This window comes from Triturus cristatus, chromosome 5_2 (assembly GCF_964204655.1).
Source record: "Triturus cristatus chromosome 5_2, aTriCri1.1, whole genome shotgun sequence".
Taxonomy (NCBI): domain Eukaryota; kingdom Metazoa; phylum Chordata; class Amphibia; order Caudata; family Salamandridae; genus Triturus; species Triturus cristatus.
In genome coordinates, this window is record NC_140588.1 from 361099819 (window position 1) to 361120815 (window position 20997).

Below are 20997 nucleotides of genomic sequence, written 5' to 3' on the forward strand. Positions count from 1 at the left end.
GGTGTTCAGAGGCCACGCCCCTTTTTATAACACTCTGCAACGCAGCTCCGTGGCGCTTACTGGAGGTACCTAATGGGCTAGTTGGCCCCTAGGGGACCTCTGGATTGAAGAGGAATTAATTCCCCAATTTAAAACGCGCCACAGGGCGTGTTTGCACACATATCACCTCAGACCCCGCCCCCTATCTTCACCACTGTGCAAATGCGCCCGTGGCATTTTTTAAGTTGGGGGATTAAGTCCCCTTGAATCCTGAGGTCCCCTGGCAGCCAACTAGCCCCCCCAGGTACCTCCAGTATGCACCAGGGAGCTGCATTGCAGAGAGGTGTTCAGAGGCCATGCCCCTTTTTACAACACTCTGCAACGCAGCTCTGTGGCGCTTACTGGAGGTACCTAATGGGCTAGTTGGCCCCTAGGGGACCTCTGGATTGAAGAGGAATTAATTCCCCAATTTAAAACGCGCCACAGGGCGTGTTTGCACACATATCACCTCAGACCCCGCCCCCTATCTTTACCACTGTGCAAATGCGCCCGTGGCATGTTTTAAGTTGGGGGATTAAGTCCCCTTGAATCCTGAGGTCCCCTGGCAGCCAACTAGCCCACCAGGTACCTCCAGTATGCACCAGGGAGCTGCATTGCAGAGAGGTGTTCAGAGGCCATGCCCCTTTTTACAACACTGCAACGCACTGCACTGCAGCTAACATGCTGCTCCCAATGTGGAAAAGCAATCTGCTTTGCAATCTGCTTTACAATCTGCTTTGCTTCATTGAAGCGAGAGCAGGTTTCCCTGCTCTCCCTTCAATGAAGCAAAGCAGTTTGCAATGACAGGGCGGGAGCACCCTGGGACACTGCAGGAGCCCTGGGTGGTGGCAGTCCCCAGAGCCTATACAAGGCTCCAGGAGGGGGGCCACACTGCCCCCCTCCCACATTTTGAAGATGCCCAGGGGCTGACAGTCCCCGGGGCTGGGGGGGCCTGAGAGCCCCCCACAACAAACTTTTCAAGCCCCGGGGGGTGACGGTCCCCGAGGCTGGGGGGCCTGAGAGCCCCCCCAACGAATATGAATAAGCCTGAGAGCCCCCCGCATATAATTAAATAAAGCCCCGGGGGTGGCAGTCCCTGGGGCAGGGGGGCCCCTCTGGGCCCCCTTTTACATAACGATTGCCCCCGGGATTTGGCCCCCCGGGGGCCACTTACCAAAGAAGCGCGGGAGTTCCTGCTTCATCTTTTTGTTTTTTTTCCGGCCGAAATTCACGCTGGGTGCACGAATCTCGCAGTTTTAAAAAAAAAAATGCTTTTTTTGGCCCTGGGGGTCCTTGTGGGACCCCCTGAGCAGGCCTAGGGGATCAGGGTGTTTCTACCCTGCCCCCTTTTCGCGTTTTTCACGTTTGTTTTTTAGGTTAGAACCGAGGCACAAGATGGCTGCCAACACTTCCTGATTTGGAGTGTTGACAGCCTATTAAATACAGCTCGTGCACGGCAGGGTGCGCGCTGGGTGCGCATAGGGTGCATGGATCCTTCGAGGCCATAGATATATATGTACTTTTAAATGTCATTTTCTCAGGAACTACTGAACGGATTTACACCATTTAAGCAAAAGACATTAGTCTGAACTAAAGACTACCTCTTTGCCAAATTTGGTGTAATTCCGTTCAGCAGGTCGGGCTGTAGCTACGGCTAAAGGTCCTATGGGAAATTGCATGGGGCAGCCCCTGCTTGACGAATCACTGTGAAAATTTCGCGAAGATTCGTCAATCGGCTCCAAAGTTATTCCAAATAGAATGTTGCGGATTTCCTATGGAAAATAGGTCCTAACTATATCTACCTACTGGTGACCGCCAGTAGGTAATATATATATATATATATATATATATATATATATATATATATATTCAGAAACACAAAGTATGCCACACTCCAGAGATTGGTTCCATTGTTGCTTTATTTTCACCACAACTGGTGGTAGTGGTGTGAAAATAAAGCAACTCTGAAACCTATCTCTGGAGTGCGGCATCCTTTGTGTTTCTGAATTTAAATATCGGGTAAGGATTCTACCTGTTGCTGCCTACACCAGGTATTGAGCTCGCTGACAGTGGGAATCAATTGGTTGTAATACATACATAGAAGAAGGCAGGAGTTGCCGAAATGCATCATGCCAAGTCACCATCAGTGAAGAAAGGTTCCCATTTGAAATCCCCGTTGAGTCCTTGGATTGCTTTTTCACAGAGTGGTCGTTTCGTCATGTTTTCGCATCTGTCAGAGGCGCACACAAGGACCTGTCCATCCAAGAGTCCTGGGAGTTTTCTGGCACCGAACCTTTACAGTAATCAAGGGATTGATTATCCCAGGACCGCCACAAAAATGGGCCACACAGGAGGCTGCTGCCAGCCGGCAGACTGTAACTTTATAGGGGGATGGCTCATTGTAGCTTTCTCCACAGCCCGGTTTGTTTCGTAATGGTGGCTTTGGACATTGGGGACTCGAGGGAATGCCTAACACTGTCAATATTGGACTGTATCTGTCACTACATGGTCCTTCCTGGAACAGGCATTGTCGGCGCTTACTAACAGCTTAATTATTACTGCTTACGGATTTCCAACATCTTGCAAGCTGGGGGTTGTGGTCTGTCATTTGATCACAGCTGCCCGGTGTTAAGCAGAAACAGCTGTCCTCCCACTACCAGGAGTGCCGCATAAAGAGCACAGGAAGGAAAAGGTTCAGACCAGTGGTACGCGGCATGTGAAGAAGGCAGGAGTTGCCAAAATGCATCATGCCAAGTCACCATCAGTGAATAAAGGTTCCCATTTGAAATCCCCGTTGAGTCCTTGGATTGCTTTCTCACAGAGTGGTTGTTTCGTCATTACCTACTGGCAGTCACCAGTAGCTAGTTATAGTTAGGACCTATTTTCCATAGGAAATCCTCAACATTCTATTCCCAATAACTTTGGCGCCAATTGATGAATCTTCACGAAATTTTTAAAACTTTTGGCCAGCTCCGGTCTGCTCCTATCCTGAAAGTCTCGGGATGATTCATGTAGCGGGGGCTGACAAAAAAGGGGGGTCCCAAAATGTATTTTCCCCATGCAATTTCCCATAGGACCTTTAGCCGCAGCTACAGCCTGAACTGCTGAACGGAATTACACCAAATTTGGCAAAGAGGTAGTCCTTAGTTCAGACTTGTGCCTTTTGCTTAAATGGTGTCAATCTGTTGAGTAGTTCCTTAGAAAATTAGAGTTAAAAGTACATATATATCTATGGCCGCACTGGATCTGCGCACCCTGAGCGCACCCTCCCGATCACGCGCTGAATGCTAATTGGCTGTCAACTGGTTGTCAACATTCGAAACTAGGAACTATTGGCAGCCATTTTGTGCCTCGGTAGAAGCGAGGCTGAAGAAGTCTGTGGAATAAGTGTGCAAAACGTATAAAGGGGCAGGGTAGAAATACCCTGACCCTATAAACCTGCTTAGGGGGTCCCAGAAGGACTCCCAGGGCCCCCCAATTTTTTTTTTTTTTGAAACGCAAAGTGCTGTAAAAAAAATAATAAAACTGAGCTGTTTTTATAATTAGTCCCCGGGGGGGCCAAATCCCGGGGGCAAAACTATTAAATTTAAAGGGGGCCCAGCTCCGGGGACCGCCACCCCACCGGGGATACAAAATAAATTGGGAGGGGCTCGAAAGCCCCTCCCAGTATAATTTGTGGGGAGGCTCGACGGCCCCCCAAGCCCTGGGGGCCACCCCCGGGGCTTTATGTATTGGGAAGGGGGCTGCGTGGCCCCCCTCCTGGAGCTCTCAAGGGCCCTGGGGAATGCCATCCCCCAGGGCTGGCTCCTGCAGTGTCCTGGGGTGCCCACCCCAGGACACTGGTGTTTGCTGTGAGAGGGCGGGAGTCTCCTGCCCTCCCATAGCAATATGGTTTGGATTTTGAAAGAGAGAGCAGGGACACCTGCTCTCTCTTTCGAAATCCAAACCATATTGCTTTTCCACACGGGGAGCTGCATGTCAGTAGCTCCCCATGTGGAAAAGCAATGCCGGCTCCCGAAGGATGCGGGGGGTCGGCTGGGACCGTGGGGGCTCCCCCCACAGTCCCCAACGTTTTTTATAAGCCCCGGGGGATGGGGTCCCCGGGGATAATAAAATTTAGTGATGGGGCTATTTTCTTTTTACCGTAAAATTAAGAGTTGCGCATCCAGCGTGGCTCTCAGTGCGGCCCCCTGATGTGCATGCGTTGGATGAACGACTACTAACCTGTAGGGTGCGCGACTCCAGCGCGTTTGGTGCACGACTTCTATGCATCGGATGCACGATGCTAACGCATTGGGTGCGCGACTCCAAGCACAATAAAAATAATATAAGTATATTTAAAAGAATATAAAATACTAAAAATAAATATGTGTAGTGTAATTAAAAAAATATATATAAAAATAAGTAGATTCAAAAAATTTAGTTAAAGAATATAAAAAAATCAGAACAAGAAATGCATTTTAAAAATATCATTTAAAAAACCTTTGAAATTCACTGAAAAAACCATACGCTTCAGATATGTTATACTTAAGAATTAGCATTTAAAAAACCTTTGAAATTCACTAAAAAACCCATAGGTTTCAGACATGTTATAGTTAGGAATTAGCATTTTAAAAACCTTTGAAATTCACTGAAAAAACCATAGGTGTCAGACATGTTACAGTTAGGAATTAGCATTTAAAAAACCTTAGAAATTCACTGAAAAAAACATAGGTTTTAGGGGTCTTATAGTTAGCTGGACATTTCACATGTACAAAACCATTGACATTCCAACGTTATAGTTAGTTCAGCTAACTATATATATATATATATCCACAAAAAACCAAAAGGTAGCCCCAACAGAGAGAAGCCACCAGCAGTTAAATGGTTTGTTCTTATTTTAACAGCTTGCAAACAGGCTCAGAAAACAAGCATCCTCATAAAAGCAGGCCAGACGTGTTTCAGGAATGTCATCCTTTCATCAGTGGCGCTCGTGCAAAGAATGAAAAATGTTGCGTTTCTTGCGCACAGTTATATATCAAGTCCCTGCCCCAGTGGGCGTGGCCATCCTTATGGCTTTCTGGGACTTGTAGTGCCGCCAAGGTAATCTCGAATGAGTCCGCTTTCTCAATCAGCAAAAGTGAACAAAATGTCTTACCCATGTGGGTTGATGCTCGAACCTGCTGGGATGCCTGTTTGAGGGCCTGTGCTGATGCCCAGTAGGTGCGGGCACTCTGGGAGCCAGGTGTTGAGACCAGCCCGGTGCCGACACGAAGTTCACAGTCAAGTTCTCAGATAGGCGTGACGCGTACGTGCTCACTACTATTCAAGGAGACATCAAAGTGGCCTATCACAAAACAACCTGGTTTTGCAAGGGGGTCACCTGAGTTTTTGGCCCCGGGCTCGGCAGCCATCTTGGGAAGTACCAATCTCACCCATTTCTGAAAACTAGGCACCAGTGCAATTCCAGCAAGGTATGGCTTGCATGGAACCCCCAACGTTTTCCTACCCAGAATTCCCTGCAAACCTCAAATTTAGCTGAAAAAAACACTTTTTTCTCAAATTTCTGTGTGGGAAAGTTCTGGAATCTATATGGATCCACAAATGTCCTACCAACCAGGTCTCCCGTATAAAAATGGTACCTCACTCGTGTGGGTGGGTCAAGTACCCACAACAGGCAAGGGCCCAAAACCTGTTGAGGCGACATCAAAATTATCTATCACAAAACAACCTGGTTTTGCAAGGGCGGCCCCATGAGTTTTTGGCCCCGGGCTCGGCAGCCATCTAGGGAAACCTACCAAACCCATACATTTCTGAAAACTAGACACACGAGGGAGTCCATCGAGGTATGGCTTGCGTGGGTTCCCAACGGTTTCCTACCCAAAATCCCCTGCAAACCTCAAATTTAGCAGAAAAAATCACATTTTTCTCAAATTTCTGTGTGGGAAAGTCCTGGAATCTGTGTGGATCCATAAATGTCCTACCACCCAGCATTCCCCCAGGTCTCCTGATAAAAATGAATTGGGTCCAACAGTAGGCGGTGTTCCAGCAGGGAGTACTCACGTAGTGACTCTCCATCTTTGATATGGCACCTTCGGGCATGTTTTAGCATTAGATATCAAAACTGCTCTCTGTCTGTCAGTTGAAACTCTGTGTGAAGTTCCTTAAAGGTAAGTATGTAGCCGTTCCGCCATATATTTCCAAGAGTATCAATGCCTATAAGGCTCCATTTACGAAAGCCCTGCAGGTGGTCCACCTCCCCCAGCGCGTTGTTATCCCAAAGTGGGGTCTGCTGAGTCAGTCTATCTGTACAACCTAGTGACTTGGTGACAGTGTGGCATGCTTGTACCACTGCATGTGTGTGTACGGGAAGTGACCTCCCCTGGTCTCTGCGATACAGTCCTGCCAGATGCCCACTGGTTGCCATTGATTGGTGATCTACCCTGTACACTGGTTCAGATCTGGGTGTGAAGACCCAGACTTTAATGTTAACCCCTTAACTGCTAGGCTTCCCCCCACCCCATGCTAAGACTTTTATTTGGTTATTTGGGCTAGATCGCGCTTAAGCCCCTGTAATTTTTTGACCACATAAGGTAGCCATGCCAAATTTGAGTCCCTTACTTCCAACATCATGAGCATTTCAAATGTACCCAGGGTTTGTTGATTTCCCTGGAGGGGACCCAGAAATTAGCCAAAATTCAGCACAATATAGTGTTTTGGGAGAAAAATGGGAAAAAGTGCTGCAGATGAAAGCGTCTGTGTTTTTTCCCTGCGAAGGGTATCAACAAAGGGTTTGTGGTTCTGAGATCACAATATTCCCAGCTTTCAGGGATATATAGGACATGTGGATTCACCAAGAACCCGACCAACCCGCAGCCAATAACTGTGCAGCATCTTACAATGGTATTTTATTGTGTACCAGGTATGTAGCAATTTATTTTGGAAAATATAAAGAGGGAAAAATCGGTGTGAAAGACACTTTTGTATTTCTGAAACGGCAACAAAATATAGAGTTTAGAAACAGTAGCTATTAGCACAGTTCTGAAATTCTGGGTACCCATACTAGCATGTGAATAATAGTAAATTTTTCAAAGTGACTTCTTTTTTACACGTTGTCTTACATTCTTACATTTGGAATGCAGAAATGCATCGAAAGTCAATAGGTAATAACAGGTCCTCTAAAATTCTGTGTTCCCTGAGTTTCCCAATAAAAAATGGTACTTCACTTGTGTGGGTAGGCCGAAAACGCAATGTGGACACTCCACATTTTTACAGTGAAAACAGACCCTTTTTTTGCAAATTGCCTATCTGTGGATTTGAACCTTTGCTCTGACTGGACCCTAGAGAAACATAGCAAACCAATACATTTTTTAAAACTATACACGCAGGGGAATCCTGGATGGGGTTACTTGTTTGGCTCTCACCAGGTTTTGTTACCCAGAATTGTTTGCAAACCTCAAACTTTGGGGAAAAAACCACATTTTCCTCACACTTCTTTGATGGAAAGTTCTAGAATATGTGTGGATCTACAAAATTCCACCCACCCCGCATTCCCCAAAGTCTTCCAATAAAAATGGTACCTCACTTGTGTGGGCAGGCCTAGTGCCCACAACAGGAAACGACTCAAAACGCAACGTGGACACACCACATTTTTACAGTGAAAACTGACCCTTTTTTTTGCAAAGTGCCTAGCGGTAGATTTTGAACCCTAGCTCTGCCGGCACCTAGGGAAACCTACCAAACCTATACATTTTTGAAAACTATTCACCCAGGGAAATTTGAAATGGGGTGACTTGTCTGTCTCTCCCCAGGTTCTATTACCTAGAATCCCTTGCAAACCTCAAACTTTATTAAAAAAACAAATTTTCCTCACATTTCTGTGATGGAACGTTTTGGAATCTGTGTAGATACACAAAATTCCACCCACCCCGCATTCTCCAAAGTCTGCCGATAAAAATGGTAGCTCACTCGTGTCAGTGGGCCAAGTGCCCACAGCAGGCAAGGGCCCAAAGCTTATTGAGGAGACATCAAAATGGCCTATCACAAAACAACCTGGTTTTGCAAGGGGGGTCACCTGGGTGTTTGGCTCCGGGCTCAGCGGCCATCTTGGAAAACTAACTAACCCACACATTTCTGCAAACCCTACACCCGGGGGAGTCCAGCGAGGTGTGGCTCGCATGGACCCCCTAATGTCTTTCTACTCAGAATTCCCTGCAGACCTCAAATTTAGATGAAACAAATCCATTTTTTCTCAAATTTCTGTGTGGGGACGGTGTGGGATCACCGGGTTGAGACACATTTCCTACCACCCAACTTTCCACTAGGTCTCCTGATAAAAACTGCGCACTCACTCATGTGGGTGGCCCAAGTACCCACGACAGGCAAGAGCCCAAAATGTATTGAAGGGACATCAAAATGACCTATCACAAAACAACCTGATTTTGCACATGGGGTCACCTGGGTTTTTGGCCCCGGGCTCGGCAGCCATCTTGGGAAACTACCAAACCCACACATTTCTGAAAACTAGGCCCCCGGGGGATTCCAGCAAGGTATGGCTTGCATGGAACTCCAACATTTTCCTACCCAGAATCCCCTGCAAACCTCAAATTTAGCTGTAAAAATCAAATGTTCCTCATATTTATGCATGGGATCACTGTATCCTGCGCAAATGTCCTACCCCATATCGTTCCCCTCAGTGTCCCCAGTAAAATGATACCTCACTTGGCAATTTTGATGTCTTCTCAATACGTTTTGGGCCCTTGCCTGTCGCAGGTACTTGGGCCACCCACACGAGTGAGGTACCATTTTTATCGGGGGACTTGGGTAATGCTGGATGGTAGGAAAATTGTGTGTTTTTCTGATACCAGAATATTATGACATAGTAATGCAATAAAAATGTGTGACTATAGTCACATTTTGAGGTTTGCATGGCACTGTGAGTAAAAAAACGTGTTGGGATCCATGAGAGGCACACCACCCAGCACTTCCCTTTTTTTGGTTTACAGAAATATCTAAAGTTGGCAAATTTTCCCTAGAGACAGAGTACACCTTAGCACAGAAAGGCAGATGAGACAAATATGACTGCCTATCGATCTGTTCCTCAAAGACAGACACATACTGGTTGGATTTGGCACGAGGGTGAGTGAAAGGTTCAAACTGTATATTTTATTAACAAGAGATTTCACAAAAAGGAAATGCACTGTTAAAAAGTAAAAGGTTAAAAACCTGAACCAATGACTCACAGCTCATGAGCTGTAGAGCTATGAAAAGGCACCAACCTCTTTACAGGCTAGTCACACACCTTTCAGACTTGACACACACGTTCACACCACCAGCTGCGTCTCCAGCACATTACAACAGTCACATCAACAGACAATGTGGAGGCAATGTACATTCTGGCAGAGAGAGACAGAAAAGAGAAATATTACTTTAAAACAAACAATTTCTTATGTACACACACATTAACCTCAGGAGATTACCTCCACTCTGCCTGCGGAGTGTGCGGAGATTTGCCTCCTCCGAGTTCCACAGAGAAAGCAGAGAAGGCAGCCCCCGCCTCCACCCCCCCTATATTAACAAAAAATTATACAACTAATAATTAAATTTAAGCCACTTACCTGAACTGCGGCGTCCCCGGGCTGCCCACCTCCTCTTTATCGCCGTTTCTGCTAATTCTTGCAAAAACTGTGCATGCGTGCATGTCCACGCCTGCGCATTTCTCATGAGAAACCCATAAAGTGACAACCCCTACCCAAGGGGCCACTCCCTACAAACATTCATATAAAAAAATAAATCCCTGGTGGCCTAGTGGGCCATCTAAAATATTTTTTGGCCAATATGCGCCCCCCAGGGACACAGAAATGTCCACTCAAAATGTACCTCAAAGGGGAGCGAACTTTGTCCAAGGCCGTTCCCCACAAACATTTATTTAAAAAAAATAGTTTCTGGTGGCCTAGTGGGCAGAAACGGCCATACAATCTGTCCCCCAAAGGGGAGTGACACTTGCCCAAGGGGGCCACTCCCCACATGCATTCCATATACTAAAAAAAACAAAAAACAAAAAAAAATCTGGTGGCCTAGTGGCCAATCTAAAATTAATTTGGGCTGATCTCCCCCCCAAGGGGCAGAAACGGGCAAACAAAATAAATGTCCCCCAAAGGGGAGCGACCCTTGCCCAATGGCCCATCCCCTCATGCATTACAGATTTGAAAAATAAACTAAAATAGAAAAAATCCTTGGTGTCTAGTGGACATTCCTGCTGCACGATCACGCGACCATGCAGCAGGAATGCTCAAAGAGACATCGGAGGAAAGGAAAACCCTTTCCTTTCCCCCAATGCCTCTTTGATAACAAAATCCCCCCTCCCGAGGAGAAAATCACCTCCTCTGTCCTGGACACGGTGCAAGCAAATGGCTTCCACCGCGTCCAGTTTCATAATAATGTCGGCACGCAATGCATGCTGACATCATTGGATGACATGGAGGAGGGAGCCAGAGGGTGGGGGAAGTGGAAGGGCTTCTGCTGCCCTCCCCGGTGGGGGCAGCATGAAGGGTGCCTCACAGGGGAAGCGCCAGCCCTTCCCTCATGGGTGTGTGCTAGGATGGCCGGGAGCCATCCTCAGCAAACGCACACCGTGTCTCAGCATGGCTACTGGCCGTCCTGAGCACGGAAAGGGTTAATACATCTGCCAACATGTCTTAAACCTCAGTTTTCTCTACTACTTTTATTACAGACTCAGGAAGCACACATATCAGTACACACAACCCATTTCCAATCTTCTTTTCACTAGAATTATAGGGACTTCAATACAGGTTCCTACATTCTCTAATGCTTCTCAAGCTTTATAAATACTGCATCTCAAAGTTAAAAATGTCATTACAAACACTGAATCACTCCTACGCAATACATAACACACCTTACACATTTGTAACTCACCTCGGAAATACTATTGTAGAATATGAAAATATCAGCAACTCCTATTCAATTTTCTTTCCCCCACAATAAATGTGATGCACCACTCTCAACAAGGTAAAACCAGTGATGGCAAATCTTCCCTCTCATTTTGCACAAAATTGAATGTAGGTAACAAAATACTCCATTCAATACTTCAAATTCTAAAACCCTTTTCTATTGGATACACATATTAACCCTTTATTACTTTCTTCTGAAATTGCCCAATCTGGTTCTGTAACTTACTGGAGTCGCGACTCCACCGTGGTGCCGCAGTGTACCATTGCAATGGAGTTGCGAACCCCTAAGGGAGTTCAAAAATCTATTTCCAGTAATAATAGTATTTTTCTAAGAACATACCACGTCTATTGGTATTGTGTACACTACAGTCTCATGGTGCTAGGCTGAGCTGCTGCCGGACTCGGGGATGAAAGAGTGAGTCCAAACAGTGTGTCATATGCTGTGAAGTCATGTGCTCTGGCCGCTGTGCCACATCTGTCCAAGTAGTGTCAGTATGTAGTTATACCTACTCGGAGGAACTTTTGTTTTGAACATTGTAACTTGCGTATGGTGCTTAGGGGGTGTTATACAGGGAGTGCGAAGGTAAATTTGCGCATATCAAATCAATTCGGTATTTGTAAAGTGCAAACTACTCAATCCTACGGGTCTGATGGTGCTGGGGGCGTAAGCTGAGCTGCTGACGGACTCGGGGTAAAGCCGGTGAACTACTGACCCCTACTGGTCTGAAAGTGCTGGGTACGGAAATTAAGTGAGGTATTGCCTAAAGTGTCAGGCTGCTAAATTGAGCTGCTGCTGGACTCTGGTATGAAACTGTGAGCCTGTGTTTGCTATGCTGTGAAGTCATGTGCTCTGGGTGCTGTGCTGTGTTGTACAGGAAGTGCGAAGGTAAATCAATACGGTATTTGTAAAGCGCAAACTACTCACCCCTATGGGGGAGTAGTGGTGGTGATCAAAGCGAGAGCTCCGTGCTGCAAAGTCCGATGGTCTGGCCGCTGCGTCACAGCTGTGTGGAGAATACATTTTGGCGAGGGTCCGGGATTTGCCGTTACCTGGCCCTAAAATAGCAGGCCTAAGTTGTCAGTCATAGGGTGTCTCTAAAAAGAGCCCTTGTGTTGATTAGTTGGAGCTACATATAAGTGCGGATGCATAGCTTCAAGTTATTCAGGAAAACTCGATTCCCGTGATCTGTGAAGTGTGCTCCATCACTTCTGTAGATATCAGCCATATCAAAGCATATGTTGTTGTTGTAGATGGACCCCATTTTGTGGTCTCTGAGGTATGCAGACACAGCTTTTTTGAGTTTCTTCCTAGATTTTTCAATCTGAGGACAAAATTGTTTTGACCTTTTCCACTTCTGTCTTTGGCATATATTGGAACATACAAAGACAGTTTGAGGGAAAAGTAACATCAATTGTCCAAAGGTGTCCTTCATAAGCATTTCCAAACCTACCCCAGTCAATGTGCCTAGGTCGTTTCCACCACAGTGCACAATCATGAGGTCAGGGTGTTGGAGATGCAAACAGGTTTTAACCAAAGGCAATAATTTGTGCCACTTCAATCCTCTCTGTGCAAACCGTTCAATGTCCACATTTTGTAAACCTAGGTCTAAGTCAATATGTCTCTGTTCTGCATACCTCTTGCACCAGAAAATATAGCTATGTCCTACGATCCACACTAGCATTTTGAAGGTATGGCTGGAAGATATGGAAAGATGTCTGTAGCTCATTCAGTTCCTTGGTAGAATGAGAGATATGTTTAAAGATGGGGAACTACTTTTTATTGCCATACAAAATAATACGTGATTGGGAGACGTAAAGCATTCTTTTTTAAAAGTAGGGTGCACATTCATTTTGTGGAAAAGCATCTTTGTGATTGGTTAAAAAAAGCTGTTTCAACGTGGAGTACATATCATAGGATATAAGTTGTCAACCCAACCACACCAGCTACTTGCATTTGGAAGGCACTGTTGGAACTTAAAACAATCGTGAACTTTTAACCTGCACATGCTGTTAAATGTTCGAGAAAATGTTGCAAAAAAATATGGTTACGTTTAAAAAGATTGATGAACTTTTAACCTGCAAATGTGGTTGAATGTTCTAGAAAGTGTGTTGATAGAATACGTTGCACTTCTGACTTCTATGTGTTGTTGAATATTAAAAAAAACTGTTTATATGGAAAATTAAAAAGAAACCAAGAGAGAGAAGTTTTGAAACCTAAAAGAATCAAGGAACTATTCTAATTTGTTCTTTACATGTATTTATGTGTGGAGCAACAAAATTATAGACAGAACAGCACCAGGAAGAGGAAGAAGCAGGGAGTGGGGGGACGGGGGGGAGATGGGCAGAATGGCAGACATGCACAATTAAGTATAGCACAAGTAGAGACAAACAATGGCCAAAATGAAACACACCAACAAGGAGCACAAGTCACACAACTTGCCAACATCACACTAGTGAACGGGCATAGAAGTGAAAACCACGCTGCATTCATAGAGGATGTGTGCAAAGGCGGGTCGTTGGGGTTGTGGGATGTCGGCGACCATGGTCATCATGGATGAGATGCCCATCACTTGGCACAAGGGCGAGTTCACTGTCTGTTACGTTGCAAACAGCTGCTCTTCCCTCCCACAAGCTTCCACACTTTTGTACGGTGCACTGTTGTATCTCGTGCACTCGTACGGCACACCATTGTAATGACTATTTGTGCTTGTGCTTCTGCCTTCCAATGACACCATCACAGTGTCGTTTGGCGGTGGTGCATGCCACTTTACAACATCGACTGCTGCGGCCCTTGTGGCAGGCCACACCAGAACACAGAGACACACTTACCGCACTTCCTGTACATCGAGATGTCCGAGACACCCGTTCCCGTTGTCGGATAGGCACACCCCTGCGCTGACCTGTGTACTCTAGACCAGCACACGCCGGTTGTGCATGCAGGAGGATACGTGCATAGCTACATGTGCTTTATCAGTGATGGGTGACTTGCCTCCTTCATATATAGTTGGTTGCTCATCTCCCAACATTCAGCTATTGTGTGGCTGAGGGGCATGGTGTTTTGGGAAGGTCCGTTGTTCTGTTTTGTGCTGCCTCGGTGGTAGTAGGGGGGTTGGTCCAGGGAGAGGTTCTGGTGGTAGTGGGGCTGGGTGTTATGGCGTTGATGGGTGTCGGAGGTGCATGATCAGTAGCTGTATTACGTGTTGGTCTTTAGATGTGGCTGTGAGATGGGTCGAAATAACGGAGAAGATAGTTGACATCCCTACACCAGTTAAAGGTTGATGTTAATTTGTTACTGCTAACTCGGCTTATCGCCTGCTTTTTGGATCGCATTGCAGATTTGGCTGGTCGTTGAAAATATGAGGAAGTGGTGTTTTCATGTTTTTCTTGCATGGGAACGCCTACTGTGCATTTCATTAGCGTTAGATGTGACTCTTCTTTGTGGCAATTTTGTTGGTGTAAGGTATTGATGGAAGAGTGGTGAGATTTGCTGTTTTCACCAAGTTGAGAATGGGATGATAATTAAAAAATACAGAAAAAAAGAGAGGTTTAATGAACGTTATTTATAAATAGAAATTAGCATTTAAAAAGCCTTTGAAATTCACTGAAAAAACCATAGGTTTCAGGCACGTTATAGTTAGAAATTAGCATTTAAAAAACCTTTGAAATTCACTGAAAAAACCATAGGTTGCAGTGACGTTATATTTAGTTGGACATTTGACACATATAAAACCACAGAAATTCACCTGTAATAGTTAGTTGAGATAACTATAACTCACGCCCCCGCAATGCACTGCTGATGACGTCACATATTACATCACTCATGACATGGTCAGTGACATCACTGATGACATCACTGATGACATCTCAAATGACATCACTGATGACATCACTGACGACATCATCCACGTTAAAATCAGATGCACCTGATCAGACCCTAATATAACACTTGATACACCCAGTCTAAAATACAGACCACACCAATACCAGTTAGTGCATATCCACTCTCTAATTTGTAGGTCTACACACATCCATTCATTCACCTATACACTCACTCATACATACAGTCAGCCATCAATACAGCATTATCATATCCAGTCACATATCTATACAGACACTCACACACCGCCTCTCATTCATACTTATTCACACACCTAGTCAGTAATGGAAATAATCAATAACACTTTCATTTACTCACCTGTACAGTTATACACATACCACGTCACTTATTAACACATACTTACACTCTAATACAATAACTAATACAAGGACACACTGATCCATACAGGCACTCTCACAATCACTCATTCTCACATATAGTCATTTATATAGTCCAACACTCATATATACTGCCTTTCACATATGAAGTTACTCACATGTACCACTGAGGCATCCGTTCACTCACCAAGACATTCATACACACACTCACTCAGCCATACAGACCTTCACAGATACAGACTTGAACACATATACCTAGTGAATTAGCCACTCACACATCTATGCAGAGAGTCACACCCCCCCACCCACCCATGCAGACGCTCAGGCACTCATACAGGTACTCAGACTAGCAATTAATAGCTCATATAGCTCCTCATTTATATATATATCCTCCACAACTGGCTCACTATTTGCTGAACCACTTGGCGCTTCTTTCTCGGTGCGGTGCCTCCGGCTGAGCCTCGCCAGTAATTTATTTTCCAAAGCCTTCTGAGAGAAGGAGAAAAGTCGCACTCTCGGGTTTGGTGAAATCAATCCTCTTTTATTTTGATTGCTTTTATCAGGTTCTTAAAAAATCCATACCGTTGTTTTTCGTTCTCACCTGAGAACTTGATCACGGTTCAATATGTATATATGTTTACTGACCATGTCATGAGTGATATAATATGTGAAGTCATCAGCAGTGCATTGTGGGGGCGCGAGTTATAGTTAGCTCTACTAACTATAACGGCTGAATTTCTCTGGTTTTGTACGAGTGAAATGTTCAACTAATTATAACATTCCTGAAACCTATGTTTTATAGATAGATAGATAGATAGATAGATAGATAGATAGATAGATAGATAGATAGATAGATAGATAGATAGATAGATAGATAGATAAATAGATAGATAGATAGATAGATAGATAGATAGATAGATAGATAGATAGATAGATAGATAGATAGATAGATAGATAGATAGATAGATAGATAGATAGATATAGCATAATCTGACTAAGCATTCCCTAACCTAAATCCCTTCGGTGCATGTATGTGCTCAGCCAGAAATCCCCCATTAGATGAGCCATCCCCGTAACCTGAAGGGAAACAATGGAGGTACTCATCGTGGTCACAAATTGGACATCCACCGCTGATGTGTGTCAAAAGGCATAGTGTGAGAGTGGAGGCAACTAAGTAAAAGACCCCTGTGTAAGTAAAATGGCAGTGTTTCCTTCTCGGCCTAATCATGACACATGACACACAGCCACTCTGAGGACTGCAATTAAGTTTGTTGCCATTTCCGTTCGATGCTACTCACCGTGTCCCCTGCCTCCAAAGTGGTCTAGGGCAAGCATTTCAACAATATTGTGGGGAGAATGGTGTTGGATAAGAGAACGTCTGAGGGGAGCTCACCTACAGTGCGTCCACCATGATGGCTTGCCAGGCCCCGCAGGGCTTCTGCCTTTTAAAGTGTCAGTGCCACTGTTGTAATGAAAGTAAATAATGAAATCAAGTTTGATTAGTAAGCTTCGCAGCTCTAGTTAATGATTAGATCCATACAGATTAATCTATTAAAATTCATTGATTCAAAAGACTGCTGTTGGTTATTGTTATTTTTGATTATCATCATTTGTTTTATTTGCATGGGCTTCTGAGAAGGAGATACCCAAGATTTGGAATATCTCTCTTAATTGAAAGTTGTGTTTTCAAGAAAAATTATATTTTAGCATTCCATATGTTGCTCTTTTAATAAACGCACTAAAATGCTTGTCAAACACACCAAAGAATGAAGTTGGACATTAACTCTACCCTGTGTAGGTAAGTGTTCCAAATGAATGCAAAGCCATGTAAATTACAATATTTCTATACATAACTAACTGGAAATGTAAGTTGCATTGAATACTCCTTTTCCAAAATGATCACATTTTCGAAGGCGCTGGTATTTTCATGCCTCCTGAGAGAGTGCCCTTTGCACGAATCAATGCTGAATCTCCCCAACATGATCACTGCCATACATCAAACCCTGAGCACCATCAGCCAGTCCACAATATATGCTTAATTATGGAGAAAGCTTTCAGAATAGGCCAAATAAAGACATAGCAATTATGTTATGTGTGCGAGTTGCTGGCTTTGCTATCACCATAAAAATTCAGCCAGCAAGAGAACACCATCCTCTGACCTCGCTAATAAAGGTCAGAATGCAATATTGAATAATAAATTAGACCTCCTGACCTAAATCTGGCAGGGTCAGTGCAGCGCTTTCCACAGCTGCTGGAGGGAGATACGTCCAGGAAGATCTGCTAATGAGCTTCCTTAATAAAGACTCTAGGAAGCTGAGATATTTACGTAAGGCTTACAGTAGTGCAGCGGGTATGACGTGTGCTGTGCTCTTTAGTGGTGTGTCAGTAGGGAGTACATTAACTGTTCAACTGTATGCTTTAATTTAGGTTCATAAATAATACAATATTATGTCAAACACTTCAGATCACGTGTGTTGCTTCTAGAAGCTGTATATGGCAATTGTTACGATTTCCCGCTTAAGTGCACCTAACTAGGACGAACGCTGGGTTTGCGTTAGAGACATTCCTACACATGATCCACAGATTAGAGTAGACGTCAGGGGCGAGCATTAAATGCGTGAGCCAGCATACCCATTTCTAAATGCAACCAGGATCTTTTTGGACTCCTTGTCATTCAGCGAGAATTCTTATATAACAATTGCGCCTAGCATTATTTTTTCGTAAGGAATCGTGATTCCCACCATACAATAACACTCTTTTGTTGTTAGTAATTAAACAGACCTCTACAGCACTCACAGCTTACCAGAGAACAGGCTGCCGCTCATTAGCCGTGCGATCATCCATGGTTAGCATGCGCTTTGACATACATCCTTTACAAAAATGTAATGCAGGGGTGAGAAATTGTATTTTTTGATTAGGCAGTCAAAGCTAAGCGTCCTGTTTACCTATCATTGTCTAAAGGTCATTATCGTTCTGTCTGATTACAGAAATCGGTAATGAGAACAGCTGATGGCAAATTGTGCTCATAAGCAATCACAATTCAGTCGGTTCTATTCGAGTCATGTGGAATACGTGTCAAAGCAGAGCGCCGAGGCCTGCCCCTGTAACGCGCCCATTCTTCCTACTGGCTCTCGCCCTCTTCCTCATCAGTGATGTCATGAGTGATGTCACTGACCATGTCATGAGTGATGTAATATGTGACGTCATCAGCAGTGGATTGCGGGTGCGCGAGTTATAGTTAGCTTAACTAACTATAACGGGGGAATTTCATTGTTTTTTTACGAGTGAAATGTCCAGCTAACTATAACGTGTGTGAAACCTATGGTTTTTTCACTGAATTTGCAAGGTTTTTTAAATGCTAATTCCTAACTATAACGTGTGTGAAACCCATGGTTTTTTCACTGAATTTGCAAGGTTTTTTAAATGCTAATTCCTAACTATAACGTTTGTGAAACCCATGGTTTTTTCACTGAATTTGCAAGGTTTTTTAAATGCTAATTCCTAACTATAACGTGTGTGAAACCCATGGTTTTTTCTGTGAATTTGTATGGTTTTTTAAATGCTAATTCTTACCTATAACGTGTGTGAAACCCATGGTTTTTTCAGTGATTTTGTATGGTTTTTTTAATACAAATTCTTATATTAAACTTGTGATTGTTTTTTTTTTTGCAATGTTTTTTACATCTTTTTATTTTTACTTTATATTCTCTTTAAACACTATGCTTAAATTTTAAAAATTCTGCAATATATTATTTTTTCTCATTTTTTTTTTTTACCAAACAGGTAAGATATATTAGTATAACATAGTGATTCTTTTTTTCCAATTTTTTTTTTTTTTTTGTTTTACGTGCGCGTACGGTAAGCTTACGGTAAGCGTACGTTTTGCGTAATGTACGTAATATTTCTACTCTTTTTGCGTATGGTTACGCAATTTACGTAGACGTGCGTACAGCGTACGCACCGCGTAAGTGCATACGTTACACGCGTACGTTACGCGGAAGTGTTGGGGCGTGCCTGTTATGCGCATGCGCGCGTGCGCGTGTCTTTTATACACGCATGCGTACTTTTACCGTAAGCGCTCCGTAAGCGGAACGTAAGCGGAACGTACGCGTACGGTGGGTCATGTGATCAAGAAACAAAACTTTTGATTGGTTTAAAGTACTTTCAGTTCTAGAACTCTCCTACACCACACCCATTCCCCTCATTTCTGCTTGTGATCCCTTAGGAGAAGGAGCTGAGTTGTCTTTGGGATACGATGGCAGACCAGCACTCCTCTTCTGAGAGTGAGGCTAGCAGCACCACCATCAGGCAGAGAAGGAGGAAACAGAAGAGCTCTTTTATATGGGAGTATTTTACGTTTCCTGAGGGCCAGAAAAAAGTAAATGCTGCTTTAGTGACTTGCAAGCTTTGCCAGCGTGTACTTTCTAGAGGTAATCCTAACAAGAAGTATTCCTTCGGGAATCACACTATGTTAAGACACCTTGAGGATGTACACCCTAGGACACATGCTCGACATACTGGAGGAAACCCTTCAATAAGTCGACCAAGCACATCCACAGCAGCTCAGCCGAGTCCATCTTCGGCAGCTCAGCTGAGCCCTTCATCTGTGGGGGGAGATTCACCTTTTTCTGGTCCTCTGGAAACTAACCATCGATTTGCGAGGGTTACAATGCGGTGCTCAAATTGCCATGGTCTAATTGTTCGTGGGGAGACCAGTGTTCCCCTAATTAACAACAGAATAGACCAGCACATTTGTCCTACCAGCTAATATTCCCATTCTTCCTTTCCTCTGTCCCTGCATGAACACAACGGCTCTTTTAAGAGCCAACCTTACCTCTCAACTTTTTTAAAAATTTTTTTACCGTACGCGTACGGTAAGCGTATTTTTTTTTTTTTTTTAAAAACACTAAAAAACAATTACCACATTACAAGGTCCTTGAGGGATTAATAACGAAATACTGAAAATCTGTTTGAGGAGAAGTGGAAAAAAGGGACCATCAAATTTCTGACTTACCTGACCCACCCAAAAATTTAATTATCAATTTAAATTTTATTGAAATTGCTTGAAAAAATGGTTTTATTTTTCGAAAATTTTCTTTCTGAATCTGAAAAAAAAGAAAAAATATTTAATAAAACATTTTATAATACAGTACACGTATTTACATATTTTCCAAAAACAATTTTTTGCCATTTTTTTGCTGTTTTCAGAATATATTGCATTTCACTATAAATCGTGAAAGCAATTGCATTCATCACTTAACAGCGGGCAAAAAAAAAATCAATCTCAAAGATTGTTTTAAAAAAGCCCAGAATCTCTTCTCACTTAAACATAACATTATAGAAATGCAAAATATTCAAAAAAATATCATCTAATAACAATAACTATTTCTAAAAAATGCCGTCTGACAATTTTGTTACAGAAGCATAATCACAAAAATAATATATCTCAAATAACTCCACAATACATCTGGTTACCTTTCCTTTAGGCCAAATGATAATTTTAAAATTCTTTTTTGATTAAATTTCCAATGGTAATCCAATAAAATTCCAAAATTTAAATTGTACAGATGTTACCGATTCTCTCTAAAATTTTGGTTTCCGAAAGATTAATTAGGAATTAAATAAGTCCACAATACAATTGGTTACCTTTCCTTTAGGCCAAATGGTAATTTTAAAAATCTTTTTTGATTAAATTTCCAATGGTAATCCAATAAAATTTCAAAATTTAAATTGTACAGATGTTACCGATTCTCTCTAAAATTTTGGTTTCCCAAAGATTAATTAGGAATTAAATAAGTCCACAATACAATTGGTT